This window comes from Marmota monax, unplaced genomic scaffold, assembly GCF_021218885.2.
Source record: "Marmota monax isolate L192 unplaced genomic scaffold, Marmota_monax_Labrador192_F-V1.1 WCK01_AAM20220418_F8-fsc00053, whole genome shotgun sequence".
Classification (NCBI taxonomy): Eukaryota; Metazoa; Chordata; class Mammalia; order Rodentia; family Sciuridae; genus Marmota; species Marmota monax.
In genome coordinates this window covers 29312-48878 of record NW_026693153.1, presented here as the reverse complement: position 1 = coordinate 48878, position 19567 = coordinate 29312, and the positions used below count along the sequence as shown (strand labels likewise).

At 38.5% G+C, this 19567-nt stretch overlaps 1 pseudogene; it reads left to right on the top strand.

Annotated features, from left to right (window-relative positions):
- The first annotated feature begins 14944 nt into the window (after positions 1-14944).
- Positions 14945-18383, top strand: LOC124100006 (beta-1,4-galactosyltransferase 2-like; annotated as a pseudogene).
- The last annotated feature ends 1184 nt before the right edge of the window (positions 18384-19567 follow it).

Genomic DNA, 19567 nt, shown 5'->3' with positions numbered 1-19567 from the left:
ACACTAACTCAGAGAAGATGTTTTAGCTGCAAATTTGCTTAATCATTTGGATTCCAGATAATAAGAAAGCTAGATACTCAGAGTTTTTGGAATGAATTCAAGAGTCATTTTTGGAATGAATTGGAAATCATTCCACATTTAACCTTTTAAGATTGGTAAATAGATGAGTCTTTGGACAAATTAGAGTGATTTAATTTTAGATTTAAAACAAATCTGCATCATCTTGTTTCATCACAATGTAAAAAATAATATTTGCATACCATTTTAGCTAGTTCAAGACTTGAATTTAATTTCTAATGGTCTCTTATCTTTAAAATGTCCTCCTTTTAAAAAGTTCCTTACAGAACTTGGAAATTACAACTTTTTCTAGAAATTGTTTAACTTTGGAAAAAATACATAAAAATAATTTTACTAAATAAAATTGAATTGACAGATGCTTTCAAAAAAGAGTTTAGTCTTAGGCACTTTTCTAATTGCAGGACTTAATATTCTGACTGAAATTTTGTTTTTCAAATTTTTAGCCTCTCTAAGAACCTGAATTAATGTTAAATTGTATTATTTAATAGTCTTTAGATACATGGGTGATTTCTCTGTAAGAAAACTATTAAACATTGGTCATTAAACATAGTTTTAAAATTTCCCTTGTTTTTTTTTATTTTTGTAGTACATAGAATATCTATAAATTAAGGAAATGTCATTAAAAGACATTAAATACATTTTTATTGCAATATGAAAATTTATTTAAGTAAAAGAACATAAATGTATATTAAAAATTAGCTACATTGATCTTGATTTTCTATCTCTTAGTTTGCTCTTGTGCCTGGGGGAAAATTACTTAATTTATTCAAGGGTAATTAATAAAATCAATTATTGAGACAAAACAATATGGTTTATAAGTATATAAATAAACATATAGTATATACTTACATAATTATAAATAAATATGAAACACATTTCTATACATGTAAAGTATATATGCTTATATACTTTAATCTCTACATTACTTTTTGATTTGATTTTCATACAGTTCTGAGTTTTAACACAGGCACAGATCCTTCTAAGCTTCCCTATAGTTTTTTGCTTCTTCCAGAATGTCATATACACTTAACTTTTTAAGACTGACTTCTTCAACTTACTGTCATATGTCTGAGATTCAATCATGTTGTGATGTGTCAAAAATTCAACTCTTTTCGTTAGTGAGAAGTATTTAATTTCATCTATTTACCCAAATGAACATTTAGTTTGATTCTCATTTTAAGCAACATGAACAATGCTTTTCTGTTTTAAATATTTGTGTGCAGGTTTTTTGTGTGAACACAGGTTTTAATTTTTCTAGAGTGATTTTTAGGTCACATGTTTATCTTTACAGGAAACTGCCAGATTTTCCTGAGTCACTGTTCCACCTTGCATCACCACCAGCAATGTATGACAGTTTCACTTCCTTCATCTACTTGCAACATTAGTGTTATAATTTGTTTTTACTGCTGTTTTTAACCCTTGCCATTCTGGTAGCTGTGTTGTGGAATCTCACTGTGATTTTCATTTGCATTTCCCTAATGACAAAAATGTTGAGTATGTTTGATAAACTTATTTGATAATCATAGTTTTCATAAATGTCTCTTTAAGTCTTTGTTTTTCAGTTGTGTTGTTTTCTTATTGTTGAATTTGAAAGTTCTTCCTGTATTCTGGATACAAACTCTTGGTTGGATATGTGATTTTTAAATATTCTGTCTGTGGCTTGTCTTTCTACTTTTTTAGCGAAGAACGCAGAGTAAAAGTTTTTAATTATTCTGAAGTTTAATGCAGTCATTTTTCTTTTGTGAATCTTGCTTTTGGTATAATAGCTATGAACTCTTTGCCTAACTCTGGGTCACAAAGATTTTCTCCTATGTTTCCTTTAAAATTTTTTATGAATTAATTTTAATATATGGTTTCAGGTAAGGTTGAAAGGCTTCATTGTTGTTGTTTTTTTGTTTTGTTGTTTGTTTGTTTTGGGGTTTTACATAAAAATTTCTAATCATTGCAGCACCATTTGTTTTAAATTTTAAAGCTATCCTTTTCAAATTGCCTTTGCACCTTTGCTAAAAATCAACCATATTTATATGAGTCTACATCCGGTATCCTCACATTGATCCTTATACTGATCAATTGCTGCTGTTCCACTAGTTATTTAGCCAATGGTCTTGACAATTGTGGTCTTATTGAAAAATCTTAAAACTAGGTAGTGTAAAACTTCCAACTTTATTTTTATACAAAATAACTTCAGTTATCCTATTTTCTTTGCATTTTCATATAAAGTTAAAGAGTTTGTATCTATAGAAAAAGTTCTGCTGAGATTTTGACTGGGAATACACTAAATATGTATATAAATTCAGAATGAATTGGCATCTTGACTATGTTGATAAATGCAACCATAAACACACTATATATTTGCATTTATTTCAACTTTCATTGATAGTTTTGACCAATGTTTTGAAGTTTTCAGCAGATAGATCCTGAAAATATTTTGCTGGGTTTATGCCTAATCAATTGTTTTTATTTATTGAAAAATGGTGTCATTTAAAATTTTTGTTTACAATTTTTTTTCTTTTTAAAATTTGTTCTTTTTAGTTATACGTGACAGTAGAAAGTATTTTGACATATCATACATACATGGAGTATAACTTCCCATTCTTGTGGTTGTACATGATGTGGAGTGACACTGGTCTTATTCCTATAAAACCACAGGTAAGTTATGACCGATTCATTCTACTGTTTTTCCTATTCCCATCCCTACTCCCTTCCCCAATCCAGTGAACCTCCACTCCTCCCTTCCCTCCACCCCAGTACCCCTGCCTATTGTGAGTCAGCATCCACTTATCAGAGAGAACACAAGGCCTTGGTTTGGGGGGATTGGCTTATTTCACTTAGCAAAATAGTCTTCAGTTCCATCCACTTACCAGCAAGTACTATAATTTCATTCTTTATGGCTGAGTAATATTCAATTGTGTGTGTGTATGTGTGTGTGTGTGTATTATATTTCCTTTATCCATTCCTCTGTTAAAGGGCACCTGGGTTGGTTCCACAGCTTAGCTATTGTGAATTGAGCTGCTAGGAACATTGATGTGGATGAGTCACTGTAGTATGCTGATTTTAAGTCCTTTGAGTGTATTCTGAGGAGTGTGATAACTGGGTCAAATGGTTGTTCCAGTCCAAGTTTTCTAGGCAATCTCCATTCTGTTTTCCAGAGTGGTTGCACTAATTTGCAGTCCCACCAGCAATGTATAAGTGCACCTTTTCTCCACATTCTCACCAACATTTATTGTTACTCGTATTCTTGATAATTGCCAGTCTGATTGGAGTGAGGCAGAATCTCAATGTAGTTTTAATTTACATTTCTCAAATTGCTCAAGATGTTGAACATTTTTTCATACACTTTTTGACTATTCATATTTCTTCTTCTGTGAAGTGTCTATTCTTTGACTATTCATATTTCTTCTTCTGTGAAGTATCTATTCAGTTCCTTTGCCCATTTAGAATGATGTTGGCCTTGGGATTAGCATATATAGCTATGACAATGTTGAGGTATGTTCCTACTATCCCTAGTTTTTCCTAGTGTTTTGAATATGAATGGATGCTGTATTTTGTCAAATGTCTTTTTTTTTTTTGCGTTTATTGAGATAATCATGTGATTCTTGTCTTTAAATCTATTGATGTGATGAATTATGTTTATTGATTTCCATGTGTTGAATCAACCTTGCATCCCTGGGATGAACCCCACTTGATCATTGTGCACTATCTTTTTAATGTGTTTTTGTATGCAATTTGCCAGAATTTTATGAAGAATTTTTGCATCTATGTTCATCAGAGATATTGGTCTGAAATTTTCTTTCCTTGATGTGTCTTTGTCTGGGTTTGGTATCATTTTGTTTCCAATTGCTACTTGCTAATGTATTAGTTCTTGGATTTTTATAATATATTCTTTAGGATTTTTTATGTAAATAATCATGTAGTACAAATAAGTACTCTTTTAATCCTTTCTGATTTCATGGCTTTTTTCCCTTTCTTTTATTTCACTTTACAAGTTAGAGCTTCCTATTGATTATTGAATAGGAGTGGTGAGGATGAATATCCTTGCCCTGTTTCTAATTTTAGGGAGAAAACATTCAAACTTTCACTTTAAATATAACAATAGTTGTAAATTTTTTGGAAATACCCATTTCTGTGTTGCAAAACCTCCTTCTACTTTTTAAGATTTATAACAAAAGGACATTGAATTTCATTAAATGACTTTCCGCATCTATTGATATGACCATTTGTTTTTCTGTTGCAGTGAATTCATACATTGATTTTAAAATGGTGACCAGCCTTGCCTTCCCAAGATAACTCCACTTAGTCACAATATATTGTAGTGGATTGTGGGAAGCCATGCGTAAACTGAGAGACGTTGGAGCCATTAGGCAGGGAAGCCTGGTTTGGGGAACTCCCAGTAGAAATTCACAGGTTTGGGAACGCCTAGTTCTAGCTCAAGCATAGCCTCCAAGAGATGGATGCAACTTGTCAAATGCAATCAACCTGTTTACTGTAAGACCCCTGCCACACAAAGAAGCAAGCACCCAAACAAGACTCCTCCCAGTGAAACATTCTCCCTGCCTTTGATGTACTCCCCCTTAAGTAAAGAATAGGGACCTTTTTCAGTTGTTCAGTTCTAGCTCCTATCATGACTGGAAGACCCACCAGGCTCTCCACTTTCTAAAATCTAATTTCTGGCTTTGTTTTATTTCTTACTGATTATTTCAGACTTTTTATTTTCCTTGTTCACACCTCCTGGGCAGGAACCTACTCTGTCGGGGTTCTGGCCACCCCGACAGTGGATTTTTTAATGTTATGCTGAATTCATGTTTGCTACTTTTTGTTGAGGATTTTAATGTCTTTGTTTAGGGAGATCTTGGTCTTAAATTCTGCTGGGCAGTTGCTATTCCCTCAAAAGATCTAAACATGAGTTTCTAACAAACACAAACAAAAAAATCTGCTACCAATGAAGATTTGAAAGACAACCATCAGAAAATCTTGATATGACAACACACCCAATGTGATACAGGTCTGGATTGATAATGCCTCTAGGTGATAATAGCCTGTCTTGCAGCTAAAACTGGAGAAAAATTAAAAAGGAATCCTGAAAACTGAAAGCAACATCATTCCCAGTCCTTAGGTTAAACAATACTGGGACCAGGCTATGCTGAGGCAAAGCAAAAATAACCACTTTGCTCAGTCCAGTGCTTACTTGCTTCCAATTTATGGATCAACTTTATTGCTTACTTATCAGAACTAATAATTTGTTTATCAAGATTCTTCAAGGCCCTCATCTTGCTGTGCCCATCAATTCAAAGTTATATCATAAATTCTGTCCCATGCTAACAAGTTACCCACTTTGCAGGACTCATGTCAAAATCTTCCAACCTAAGTAATTGGAAACCCTTAAAACTACTCTTCCATAATTTCCTAATTTCAGGAAATTACCAACAGTTGATGATGTTCTTATCAATAGGCTTGTCTAGTGGCTTAAGGGGGAGTAGAGTTAACTCTGCTATATTTTCCATCCAGACCCTGAATTGCGAGGTAGGCCTTTTTCCCTCAGAAATCTTTCTTGACTGGTTTTCTATTATTAAATAATTAACTCTTTTGGCTTCTCAGAAGTTTATAGAAGACTTTCATCCCCAGGGATCATTGTTTCTGTGGCTCATCTCCAAGCCCTGAGGTCTACAATGGAACACAGATAAATCTTGGAGAAGGTAGAAGAATGATAAAATTATTCATTTTCTTGTTGTTCCACCAGACCATTTTGTTGAAATTACCCTCAAGTGCAAACATATAGGGGAATTCCCTGTCTAACAAAGAGAAATCTACCATCCACTTTTGTAGTCTCTGAAGTCTAGGAGTCAGTTACTTTATGTTTCTCAAACAATATTCTCAAATTCCCAGTCAAAACACTTAACCTACTTCTTTTTCTTCTAGGAGTCACCCATATATTTGTTAAAATAAGTGTCCCTTAAGTTTTTCTGACTTTTGATTTCCTACCTTTCCATCAAATTTCCAGTGACATAGTATGAGACAGCATGAAGTGTTTGGATGATCAGTTGTTCCCTTTTTATATATTTTGTAAATTATTCTAAAGCCCAACTTGTCCACATGTATTCAATCTCATCAAAATTCAGAAAATTTATAATAAGTTTTCACATAAGGTCTTTTTCCCCTCCTAGGACTGCTTCACAGTCTTGGGACCTGAGTCTGTGGAACTGCTGAGCTAAATATGGCCAATTAACTGTATAATATTACTATCCGCTAAACACTGCACTTTTGTGTCTCTTAGAAAAATTGACTTTGGACTGACCTCATTTCAATTTGTTTATTTTATCTAGGAGACCTTGTTCAATACCCAGCTGCTTTCTTCCAGGGATGAGGAGAGAAGGGAAAAGTAGGAGGTCTCTGCTTTTTCTCAATTCCTGTTAAGGCCAGGTTAATATGCCATGAAAAGTCTACTACTGCAGACTGTCTGCCACCATCAGTCACATATTTCATCCTTAAGGAAATGAAGGTGGCTTTCTTGCATTAGGAGCTGCCACTCAGAATAATTTGCTAGGCCCTTCTATCAGGGCAGCAGCTTTCATTGAGAAATGACTGGCACAGAAACTACTCAACACACACAATTAAACTTGTTCTCTTCCCTCATAATATCTAGAAAGTTTTAATAATATAATTATTTGAAAAGTTAGTGTTAACTTTCTCCCACTAGAATACATTTTTCACCACGTCAGGAGCCATGTTTGTATGGCTTAGCAAATAACTGGTGCCCTTTGTCTCATGGTAGGCATTCAATAGGACACAGAAAGACCTCAGTAAGGACATTCAATGAGCGAATAAAAGAAACTGCACAAGTACAAAGGAAACCAGTCATCTGTAGGCAATGCTCCCAAAATCATGCTTGTCACCAAGTTTTCACCAAAATGGAGTGCAATTAGAGAAATAAGTAAAATGGAGTCAATTCTCATAACGCTATGCAGTTTATACTACATTATAACCTACTCCTTTGGTATTAAAACGCTGTACATTGCAATTTATGAAATGGTGGTATTACTAGATGATAGTTTTCAGTGTATGTGATTTTTAAGTTAATATTACTTGGAAAATTTAAATTGGCAACTCTATCTCACTCATCCAACTTCATTTTATTTTAATCATTTTTCTTTTTCATGAAAACTGAAAGCCTGATTTCATTGATCTAAGGCATGTCAAAGTATTATTTTCTAAATATTAAAAACATGACTCTAATACAAATATAGAGTGTACTGATGTCAAAGTTTTTTTAACTCATTAATGAGAGAATGAGAAAAAAATGGTAGCACTATTTCAAAGAAGGATATAAGAAATTGAAAGAGAGTTACCAAAAGAAAGAAAACTAAAATAAGATTGCTAATTTAGATACAGGGGGAAATGGAACCATAATCTTTGGAGGTTATCGTTTCCATAGAACAACAAATCATTTGAATCTCTATCAGAAAAAAAGTGATTCGCAATTTGTCAGTCTTCTCTAAGTTGACATGTAGCTTTATAGAATCTGGGTCTTAATAGATAATAGTAAATAGTAAATCACACAAAACTACCTTTCCACTTAGTGTCATATGACTCTCACCAGCTTGTGAGACAGTCTCTAGTATGAATTAGAAGGTCACACAGTAATATTTCTGACTCAGTTTCTAGTTTTAAATAATTCTATTAAGGGGAACCTTCCTATTGTGTTCTGGACATAAGAAGCCCTCCAAAAGTTCCTGTTTTAATGCAGAAGTGTTGGGAGGTGAAGTGATTAGACTGTGAGAGCTGTAACCTAATCAGTCTATCCTAGTTTGAACGGACTGACTGGGTGGTAACTATTGGCAGTTGGGGCAAGGCTAGAGAAGGTGTGTCACTGGGGGAATGCCCTGGAAGTGTTCATTTTTCCTGCAGTCACCTTCACCCTACTTCACTCTGCTACCTGACCCCACCATGAGCTGAGGAGCTTTCCTTCCCTTGGTCCTTCCATCATGATGTACTGCCTTACCTTGGGCCCAGAGCAATGGACTCAGCCATCTATGGACTGAGACCTCTGAAACTGTGAGCCCCAAATAAACTTTCCCCCTCTAACTTGTTCTTGTTGGGCATTTTGGTCACACAACGCAGAGTAGAATAATATACTGCCTCTAATATATGAATAGAAATTCCACATGTCTATAGGTGTATATAAATAAATGTGAATTTGTACATTTATAGATATGAAACTAGAAGGAGACAAACAAAAAAAATCCAGTTATTATATCTTGGAAATAACATTATGGGTGTAATAGTTTCCTAGAGATGCAATAAAAAAAATACTTACCAATTGAGTGGCTTAAATAACAGAAATTTACTGTCTCATGATTCTGGAGGTGGAAGTTCAAGATCATTGGAAGGGCAATGCTTGTCCTGGAGATGCTAGGGAAGGATTGTGTCAGATCTTGGTAGTTTCTTGGCAAGTAGCAGCACAAACTCCAGTGTTCACATGGCCTTCTCCCTGGAGAAAGTCTGTGTCATAATTTCTACTTTTTATAAAGACACTAGTCTCATCCCAGTCCAGTGGGATCTCATTTCCAAATAAGGTTCCATTCTGAGGCATTAGGATTTTGAACTTCAACATGTGCATTCAGGAGGAAGGAGACATACAATTCAACCCATAATAATGCATGATATTTTTTTCTGAGACTTTTCTTCACTTTTTAAATTTTCAGGAAAAATAAATACCAACACCATTTCCAAAAACACTTAAGAACAGTTCTAAAAGTCTGCATTAGTTCCTTGAGACAATCATAGCAAATAAACATAAACTGGATGACTTAAAACAAAAAAAAAAATTGATTCCCATAATTTAGGAGAGTAGGAATCCAAAATCGAGGTGTTAGTGGGACCATAATCCCTGTGAAGGTTTTAGGGAAGAATTTTTCCTATCTTCTGTGGTTTCTGGACATCCCTGGCATTCCGTGGCTTACAGCTTTAATCACTCTACTCCCTGTTCTGTCTTCACATTTAATTATTTTTTTAACTTTTTTTTTACTTATTTTCTTAGTGGTTGTCCTAGGGTTAATCGTAACTTATCAGAACCAAGTTCTTATTTGTAGCAACTTTATTCCAGTAAGACATAGAAAGTTATTCCTATGTAGAGTACTCACTCATCCCATTTTTGTGCTCTTGTTATACATGTTACATATATGTATTTCAAACCCAACAATACATATAATTGCATAATTTTATGTCTATTAAAGAAGCTGAGAAAATAAAAAAGGAAGTATTTATAGACTGTGTTATATTAACCTTATGATTTACCATTTCTGGTATCTTTCCTTGTTCCTGTGCATTTAAGTTACTATCTGGTCTCTCTTCATTACTCCAGTGTAGCTTTGCTCTCACCCGGATTCTTCATGCGATTAATAAATACATGTGTAGTTCTATGTATTATAAGTCCACAAGTAGGCTTATCTCTTCTTAAACAATTATATGTAATTGAGTAAGAGAAGAGAGGAGAAGAAATGTGGTTTTATACTATCTTTTATAATTACATAACTACTACTCTTACCAATGTGCTTTATTTTCTCATATGAACTCAAATTACTTACTCGGGTCACAGAAAGTTCTGTTGCCTTCTTTCTCCTCCTTTATGTGGGTCATACTTCCCTGTTTCTTGGAATGTCTCACTATTTTTGGTTGAAAACTGGACATTTAGGTTACATATTGTAGAAACTGTGGCTAGTTATTGCCTTACACCTGCTCTGGAACTTGTTTTTACTGCTCTTTGCTTGTTTATTTGTTTATGACTTTAGTAGACAATTTTTCCCTCACACTTGAAACTTCTATTTTAGTAAGTTTTTCAATGCTATAACAAAATATTTGAATCCAGGTACTTAATAAAGAAAAGAGGTTCCTTTAGTTTACAGTTTTGGAGTATGAAAGTCCAAGATTGGATGACCCCTTCTGCTGAGGGTACTCTTGGCTACATCACATTATGGTGAATGGCATCAAGGTGGGAAGGAATGATCACCAGCAGGGAGAGGCCAGTCTTGCTCTTTTATAAAAAGTCATTCTCTGAAGAACTAACTCACCGCATCAGAACTACACTGATTTCCTCCAAGGGTAATGCACCCAATGACCCAATCACCTTCCACTAGTCTACATCTCTTAAAAGTTCTACCACCTTCTAATTACAACTGAAGACCAAGCTTCCAACTTACAAACAGTTGGGGGACACCATCAATCCAAACCATAACACTCTCTGACATTGCTCTTCAGAGACACAGCCTGGAGCATACACAGTCACCCCAACATGACTGTGGCTTTTAAGCAGAACACTCTTTGACAGTCTCTTTCCCTGATCATTCTGTGAAGCTGTCTGTCTAACACTGTGCTATTTTTGGCTAATTGTTCTAATTGTTAGCTGATTGATCTGTTGCTTTTGGCATGCCCTTAGACATAAGTAATTTCACTAATTGAATTTGGACCCCTTTCGCAGGATACTTTAGGAGGACAGTTTTTTTTAGTTTTTTTTCCTGGTCCCACAGAGGGGTCTTCTTAACTACATTTTGCTAGTAAACTAGCTGACCTGTGGTTTATGTTGTTACTCACATACATGCACCAACCTCCTCTTAATGAGCTCTGTGTTCTTATGGATTGTCTCTTTCCCTGGGAAAAAAGGTCTCTGAGCCAATTGCTCTGGGTATGTAGGAGTAGGGGCATTATCCCCTGGTAGTCTCAATTTTCCTCTCCTGTTATGGAAATTCCACCCTGGTAGTCAGTTGCGGTCAGTATTCTTAGCCTTCCTTGTCTGGGCAGAGCCCCTTCCTATGAGTTGTGACTAGGTGGATAAAGGGCACCCGGATCACACCCGGGCACTCTTACTCACACTCACAAAGAATTTGGCCTCTGCAACTCACAGTTGGAGTATGAAAAATGCTGGAAGCCTGTCCCTCCCTGTGAGATACTATCTTCCTTGATTGGCGTTTAGGAGAGGAGTCTCACTTTTTGGATACACCCATCTGGAAGGAAGTTTCAGGCAAGTTGCCCTGGGGGTAAGGATAAGGGAACAAGTCAGATCAAGTACTACAGAGTACTTGATACAGAGTACTTGCTATTCCTAACTGGATTTAGTAGACTTTCTCAAATAAATGTTCCTTCATTTGCTGCATACCCTTAACATGAGTTCAAGAGACTTGAAATTGTTGGGTTTAAAAGAAAATAAATGTCCCTAGTTACACTTACTTTGTTGTAGAGCAGGGCCACAAAACTTGTGGCTGTCATTCCTGATTTCTCCATTGTGAGTTTCATTTGCAAATTAGATGTGATGTTAAAACTGGAATGAGTAATTTTTCACCAATTAAGTTGTTGTGACTTAAGTTGTTGTGACTTTTTCAACTGGAAATATTTTAAAGTGGACAAAATAATATTTCATACTTAACTTTTATCTTCTCACACCATCTGAGTGCTAATATTCAATAGAAAATGATTATCAAAATGTTTGAGGGCTGGGATTGTGGCTCAGTGGCAGAGCGCTTGCCTCGCATGTATGAGGCACTGAGTTCGATCCTCAGCACCACATAAAAAATAAAGGTAATAAAATAAATACTAAAAATAATAGTAAATAAATTAAAAATAGTATTGAAAAAGGTTTAAGATTCTACATGCTTATAGTATTTTAAAATATTTTTCATAATTTTTTTAAAAACCTATGTATAAAATCAAAACTAGACATCTATTGGGAGGCCACTGAAAGTGAATATTAATGGAGATCTAGATCAAAAATAAAATTTACCTGTTGTGTCAATCCAAATTCAACTATAATATATCTTTGAATATTCTTTAATATCAGTAACAGCCAATTTAGTTCATTAAGACTTCACATCAGAGTGGGATGTCATGGTCCAAATAAATATTTTGCTATGACATTTGTCAATTCATTTAATATATTAGAAGTGATGTCAATTTTAAAATATATGAAATTTCATTTAAGATTTGTATTCTAATGTGAAAGTAGAAAAATGCTTAAGGACACGTGCCTATTTGTGTTTTCATTTATCGGTATTCCCTGTGATGTGCCAAATGATTGTCAGATTACAAAATGTGACATCTATAAATATGCTTTAATTACTCATTCAGTTCAATCATTTAGTCAACAAATACTTAATTAGTAAATATGGAGCTAGGGGATATCAGTATATGGGATAGACAAGGTCCCTGATATCTTGGAAGTTATATTCTAAGAACCTAGACTTCAAAGAACAGATAAATGTAGGGATGTGTTATATATTGTCCTGGTGCTATAGTACACTGTTCAGATGCCCTGTCAAGACAAAGCCACTCTTTTGCAAGCTGCTGGGTGTATTGGCTGCGGCTACCTCATAGCTACACCTCTCTCCCAGAATTGCCCTCTGTCAAAGGGAACTGCCTTGTTCAAGATTACAATTCCTCCCCTAGGGCAGCTTGCTCCAATTGCTAGTTAAAGCCAAATATGAAGACCTGTTACCTTTGCATCCATTTGAGAGTAATTCAAAAGCTGTATCAGCTCCAGACAATCCCAAAGGATTTTTCAAGACTTCTCTTATAATTTTTTCACAGTGGAATTTTTGTCTCTGCCCAGTCTTCTTCCTGTATTTCCTTAAAGGTGTTGTTTCTGAGGATATGTCCCAATATCCTACACACAAATCTCTATTTCCCATCTGTTTCTAGGAAAATTCAACCTAAGATGATAGGTACCAGATATGGTCTCAGAAAGTAGATGAAATTTTTGAACTGTCTCACCTCCTGCTGAATGCTGGGGAAAGCTGAGGTCAGTTGGAGAACCTAATTATAACGGTAGTGAAGCTTCAGAGAAGGTTGAACTGCTAACCCCAGCAGCTCTGCTACAACACAGAAAAGGCTCCAATTAGGAACTAGGACCCTAGGACTAGAGATATCTGGGTCAATACACTTGAGAACATTGAAACCCAAATATAACTGAAGCTGATGGGTCAGGAGAAATGTCTCACCCCTCCTTGTTAAAGGCTAACCTATGCCTCTTGCTTGTGGATTATGCAGTAATCTATTCTTGAAAGACAACACATTGCCTGCTCAGGAAATGCCCCCACCTACCTCCTAGCCACTAAACACTTAGTGAGGGTCAATTCTCAGCTTAACCCACCTGAGGAATTTCTAGACTGCTAAATAAGGGACAGGAACAATTCACTAAAAGAGTGCAGGGATACCCACACAAACTGGTAGGAGCAAAGAATGTATATATGACACAGGAAAATGAGGTTGCACGGTTAAAGAATACAAAATATCAAGATGCACAGGAGAGAGTTTACGTTGGGAAGTATCCTCCCATAATACACAATTTAATATCCTAACAAAGACCTTAAGAGATGGAACTAATATCTGCTAGGATATCTCTTGGCAGCTGGAAGAAAGCTATGGCCCATACTACATGCAATACTAGGTCTATTTGTTCAGGAAGGTGAGGAAGAAATCAAAAGGCTCCCAGCAGAAGCGGACAAGAATGGACATACTTCTCAAAGTGACACTTCTCAAAACAACCACCTGCAAACTCTGTGCTATGGAAGGACCCAGAGAACACAATATTTACCAAGGAAATAAGAATGTGCTCGTGAGAAGGGCAATAACATCATTGTAAATCTCAGTTGTGGCTGTTCCCTTTGGGTCACAATGAAATGTAAGAGATGCTTTTAGAGAACCAGGACCTTAGTGGCAATGGAGATGATAGGATTAGGGAATATCAGTGGTCAGATGATAAAACTTTATTGGCAGAAGCAAGATGAGAATAATTGCCATAACAAACAGAAAGGTTGGAAGGGCAGCAAAGAGGGCCCAATTTCTAGGCAATTACGGACAAGGTCTGTAAAACATATTTGCAAGTGCAGAATAATAAGAAAAAAACCATTGATAAATATGCCCATAATCAAAAGTGATCAATAGTTGCTTAGCAAAAGTTTGGGACCAGCCACCTCAACAGAAATTCACAATCCTTTATCAGGTGTTTAGATCCAAGTCAATTCTCAGATCTAAAACTCACTGACTGAAGCTGGGTTCCCACGAAGTAGGAATCCAGAACAGCACAGGAAATGTGTACAATAGTGGCCCTACCCTGTCAGTAAAGATTTTAGGGGACAAGTCTGAGGAGCAGACTTTTTTAGGAAAAAAAAAATTAAAAAGCAAGATCTGAGGCACACCAAAACATGGATTTTAAAGTAAAGGGCAGGGCTGGGGATATAGAAAAAAGTTTAGAGGCTAGGAATATAGCTTAGTGATAGAGTGCTTGTCTACGGCGCGTGCATGCAAACTGAAGATGGATTGCTGTTGTACCACATCCCATCCAGGGCCAGTCTGTACTTTAGTTCTCTTGGGCTACTATAACAAAGTACCACAAACTGGGAGACTTTAAACAACAGAGACTCTCACAGTGCTGGAGACCCAAGTCCAGGTGTTGTCAGGGTCCTACTCTCTCCAGGAACTCCAGGGAAAAATGCCTCCTTACTGTTTCTAGTTTCTAGCTTCTAGCTTCCAGCTTTTGTCATTGTTAGCAACCCTTGACATTCCTTGGTTTGAGGCAGCATAACGCTAATCTCTACCTCTATCTTCATCTGGCCTTCTTCCCTCTGCATGCGTCTGTATTACCTTTTTTCTTATAAGAACACTTGACAATGGAATCAGAGCTGCCTTAATCCAGTGTAAACTCCTCTTAATGATCACATCTGCAAACACCCAATTTCCGAATAAGGACACATTCACAGGTAGCAGGGGTTAGGACTTCAACATGACCTCTGGAGAACAGAATATAACCCACAACACCCTCAACGGTGAAATGAGAGGAGAATGACAGTGCACTTGGTCATCCACTTAGGATGTAGTAAGAAAAATGGCCCAAGCTAAGGATATAAGCACTCTTAAATTCAAGGTGAGAAATCTGGCTGGTTGGACAGGGATCTGGAAGGGGCAAGATTGGAAGGTCAAGTACAAAAACATGTACTCATGATGAAGAGGCATGTGACTGGACTGTCAAGTTGCACAATGAGGGTTACAAAGACTGGCCCCTTTTCTCAACTTAGCAACAATTGTAAATAGCCAACCCCACTTCAAATTAAGGATATAGAAGTGAATTTGGAGAAAAAGGGACTAATTTCGGATGTTTTAGGAGTATAGCATGTAGGACTTGCTATCACCCAGCATCTGTATGAACCTCCAACACAGGGCAAGTATTAAACAAACGAAATGGATGAATAAATGATTCTTAAGTTTTGACTCCTGGTCTTGGAAAGATGCGGTACCATCATCTATTGAACTAGGGAAGGCTGAGGAGAAACCCGCTTTAATGAGGTGAAAGAGGAATTAAAAGAGCTTCCTACATGCTGAATCTCTCTTACTTCAGGTTTTCTCTGGCATTTTAAAAGCCTCCTGGGCCACATGTAGGTACAAACTAAAATATTAGAAATATACTCTCAACCAGTGAGGGCTGTGTCACAGCTAGTAGGTAAATGCCTCAGCCTCCTGCCCCCAGTGAAATAATTCTGGGGCACATTTCACACTTTCTCAGAGAATCCCCAACGGGGCAATGGGACAGAGCTCCCTTTGAACATAATGGTAACCAGCTCATGAACATATACTTCATTATCTTATCTCACTTTCACTCACCTCCTTACTTGTGTTGCCTGGAATCCCCTTCCAAGTTAATAATTTCCATAGCCTTTGGTTGCAGAGGATATATAAACTAAGACAAATAATAGTGGCAATAACAGCAGAGCTTGATCCGCAGATCACATTTACCTAAAATTTTCTCCCTTTTCTGTCCATCAAAATTCATATTCTTTAAAACCCAGATGAAATTCCATCCTTTTTCTCTGGAAATGTTATCTGATAAGCATTTTGGAGTCAATTTCTCACTTGTTGTACCTTCCTGGGCTCAGGACACTTTTCTTGCCCTGATGTACATACAGTGTACATCCCTAGTTCTCAAACCAAACATATCCCTTCTCTTTTTCTCTAGATTTATTTCCTCTGGGGCTGACATGAGTAGGGATTTCCATTTCTTTGAACTAAGGATTTGGAGATTTGAAGTTGAATGTGGAGGAAGGAGACCATCTGGGCATGTAATCTGTGCAAAACACACAGAGCAGCTTACATTTGAATTCTTCTCTGAGGACAAACACTACAAATAATGATAGATAACAGTATATATATATATTTGTCCTATGCATATATCTCCAAGGGTAGAAAGACTTGGTCAAGGGAATGAGGACTAGCCATGCTATGCAGGCTCCAGAGCTGGCCTATCTTAGAATAGGGTGTCCCCTGCCCTGGCTCCTGTACTTTGGTCCCTTGCTCCAGTGGGAAGGGATCACATAAATATCCTGTCCATACTGGGCCCCTTGATGCTGACAGCCACTTCCCAGCCTGGTTCCAATTGGCCTGGCCTGTTTGCCACTGAGACCTGAATGACCAATTCTCTTCCTACCATGGCTCCTGGAAGAACTAAATGAAGTCATGAGTGTAACATGCTCCTGCATGGTAGGTACTCAGTAAGTGGTCCCCTTTCCCAAGGCCTGAACCTTGATCTCTGGGTTGAGGATGCTACCTGTGGGTTATCAGTTCCCTGGGGTACAGGTGCACATTCAGGTGTGTAACTAAATGTGTTTCCATGACTAGGGATGAACCTGTGTAATCAAAGTTCCTGTGTTCATGTTCCTGGTATGTGTAGAGTTGTGCAATAAGGGTGTGTGCCTGGGTGTGCATGTGTGTCAGGGAGGACAAGAAATGCAAGTGCATGTGATTTAGTACTGGTGTGTGCCCGAAGGCAAGTGAGTTCTGAGTTGCCAGCAATTGTTGGGGTGGCTATAGGTAGAGTGTAAGTCTGTGAGTATCAAGGGCACGAGCAGGTAAGTGTAAGGATGTGTATCTGTGAGAATGAGCAGCTAGGCAAGAGGTGAGTAGGCAGCCTTGTACATCCTGCCCTGACTTCCAGAGTCTGTTTCTCTTTCTCTTTGCTCAGGCCAGCAGCCAGATGTCCAGGCCCATTGGGCAGGCCAGGGGTGGCTTGAAGGATAAACAAACTGCTGTGGAGTTGGAGCATGTCTGTAAGGCTGTGCTCCTTCTCTGCCTGCTGTATACTTCCTTGTGGTCATCATCCTGTACTTTGACATCTATGCCCAGCACCTAGTCCTCTTGAGCCATTCAGTGCCTGCAGCCCTGCCTGTGCCCTCCACCCAGCAGCCAGCAACAGTACCAACTGCTGTCTGCCCAACACCAATGCCCCCACCTCTGGGCTCCCTGAGGTCCCCAGTGCCTGGCTTGACCCCACAGTTCCTGTCCTGCCACCTTGTCCTAACTCACCACCTAGTATTGGTGAGCCTGTCTATATTGAGTAGGGCCTGTCTATAGGGGTGGGAAGAGGGTCTTACTAGTAGAAGAATAGAGTTCTGAACCATGGGGGTGCCAAGGGTCCAAATCCATTCAAACAGGGATGTTTCTGGAGTTCCATTCCTCACCTCAGGTAGATGGTGTCCCTGGATTCTGGCAAAAGCCCTGATTCTTGACATTGTCCTTTCTGCTGTGGGCTGACTGCTGATCAAATTCACCTCACCCACAGTGCAGAGGGAGACCCAGGTGTGCTCCTGGGTAGCCACTACATACCACCTGACTGTACTCAAGCCCAGACAGTGACAGTCACCATCCCATTTAGACACTGGGAGCATCACTTACAAGAACGGCTCCACGATGTGGAGGCAGTAGCACCTGTGAGATGGCACCTATGTCATCAACCAGCATGGTGAGGACATCTTCAACCCAGCCAAGCTGCTCAACATGGGTTTCCTAGAGGCCTTGTAGGAGGATCCTGCTTAGGACTGCTTGATCTTCAGCAATGTGGACCTGGTCCTGGTGGATGATCACAATCTGCACTGTGGCAGCAAGCAGCCCCACCACTTTGCCATTGCAATGGACAAATTTGGCTTCTAGCTGCCCTATGCTGGCTACTTTGGAGGTGGGTTGGGCTTGAGCAAGGCCCAGTTCCTGAGATTCCATGGCTTCCCAAAGAGTACTGGGGCTGGGGTGGTGAGGATGATGACATCTTCAACTGGATCCCCATGACTGAGATGAAGATCTCACACCCTTACCTGTGAATAGGTGGCTACCATGTGATCAAGCATGTCAGAGACCAGCATAATGAGCCCAACCTCCAGAGGTTTACCAAGATTCTAGACATGAAGCAGGTCAGGGAGGTGTCTCAGCAACTTATTCACCAACATTGCAGTGGACATTGGGTGGCCCATCATGGCCCCCTCAAGACTAACACTCATGGATAAAGCCTCTCAGTGCCAAGGATTGCCTGCCAGAGACCTGACCTACTGCCTGGCTGGTAGCTGTTCTGTAAGGGACCCCTAGGATTGAGGCTAGACTGTTCTCTGAGGGTCTTCAGTAGACCTGCCTGCTGCTCCTAAAAGTTTAGAACCTGCTTTAAGAGGCTTCTAATACCTTTTCTTACCCTACTCCACAGCCAAGCCCCCATTACTCTCAGGGTCAGGCCAGTCCCTGCACTGCCTCATGAAGTAGCCTAGGCTAGGTCACTCCACCTCTCTGTGCATCAGTCCCCATCTCCACGGCCTTGAGTTCCCTAGGACCTAGGAGGCAGTGTCTCTTCTAGGGGGATTTCTCAGACCTGGGGATCCCCCATGCTCCTAGGGGAGGGGAAACCTTTCTCATTTAAGATCGTAGGGGCAACCTTTGGTACATTCCTTGCTGAGAAGCAGCCCTAGGAGGAAACCAGAGGGGATGCTGAATTGTCACCTGGGATCTTGGAGTTTGGCCTTTGCATGGAGGGTACAAGGGGAGCCTGGATCAGTCAGTCTGCTTCTTGCCTCCCTGTCTCAGAGAGGAGGCGAAACCCCAAAACTGGCTTGAATTTGTACATTGCACAGAAACTTGTGAGGCTTTGGTCAAAAACATAAATGGATCAAGAAAGAAAGAGAGAGAGAAAAAAGAGAAAAGAAAGAAAGGAGGGAGGGAGGGAGGGAAGAAGAGAAGAAAAAATACAGACTTGGTCAGAGCCTTCCTCCTCCCAGTGAATCCCTAAAGGATGTACCCAATGTAGAAAAAAAACAATATAGAGAGCTCTGGATACTTGGGCTGCCTACCTATAGCCTTAACCTCCAGCCCTAAGTCTCATGATATATCACTTTCTCTAAAAGAGGAGACTGAAAAGGTGAATCGTGGAACATACATATAAAAGAAGGAGAAAGAAAACCTTGGGTGAGGGGATCTTGTCATGTGGGAGTGGGCCCTGGGTCCAACCATATAGAAAGGAGGACACCATTGCCCTAGGTGCATGTATGATTGCAGGAATGGTGTGACTCTGCTTCACATACAGAGAAGCGAAAACTCTGCTCCATTTGTGTACAATTAATCGAATGTCATGTATAGATTTCTAATGTCATGTATAGCTTCCTAATGTCATGTATAACTGATTAGAACTAATATAAAAAATTGACAT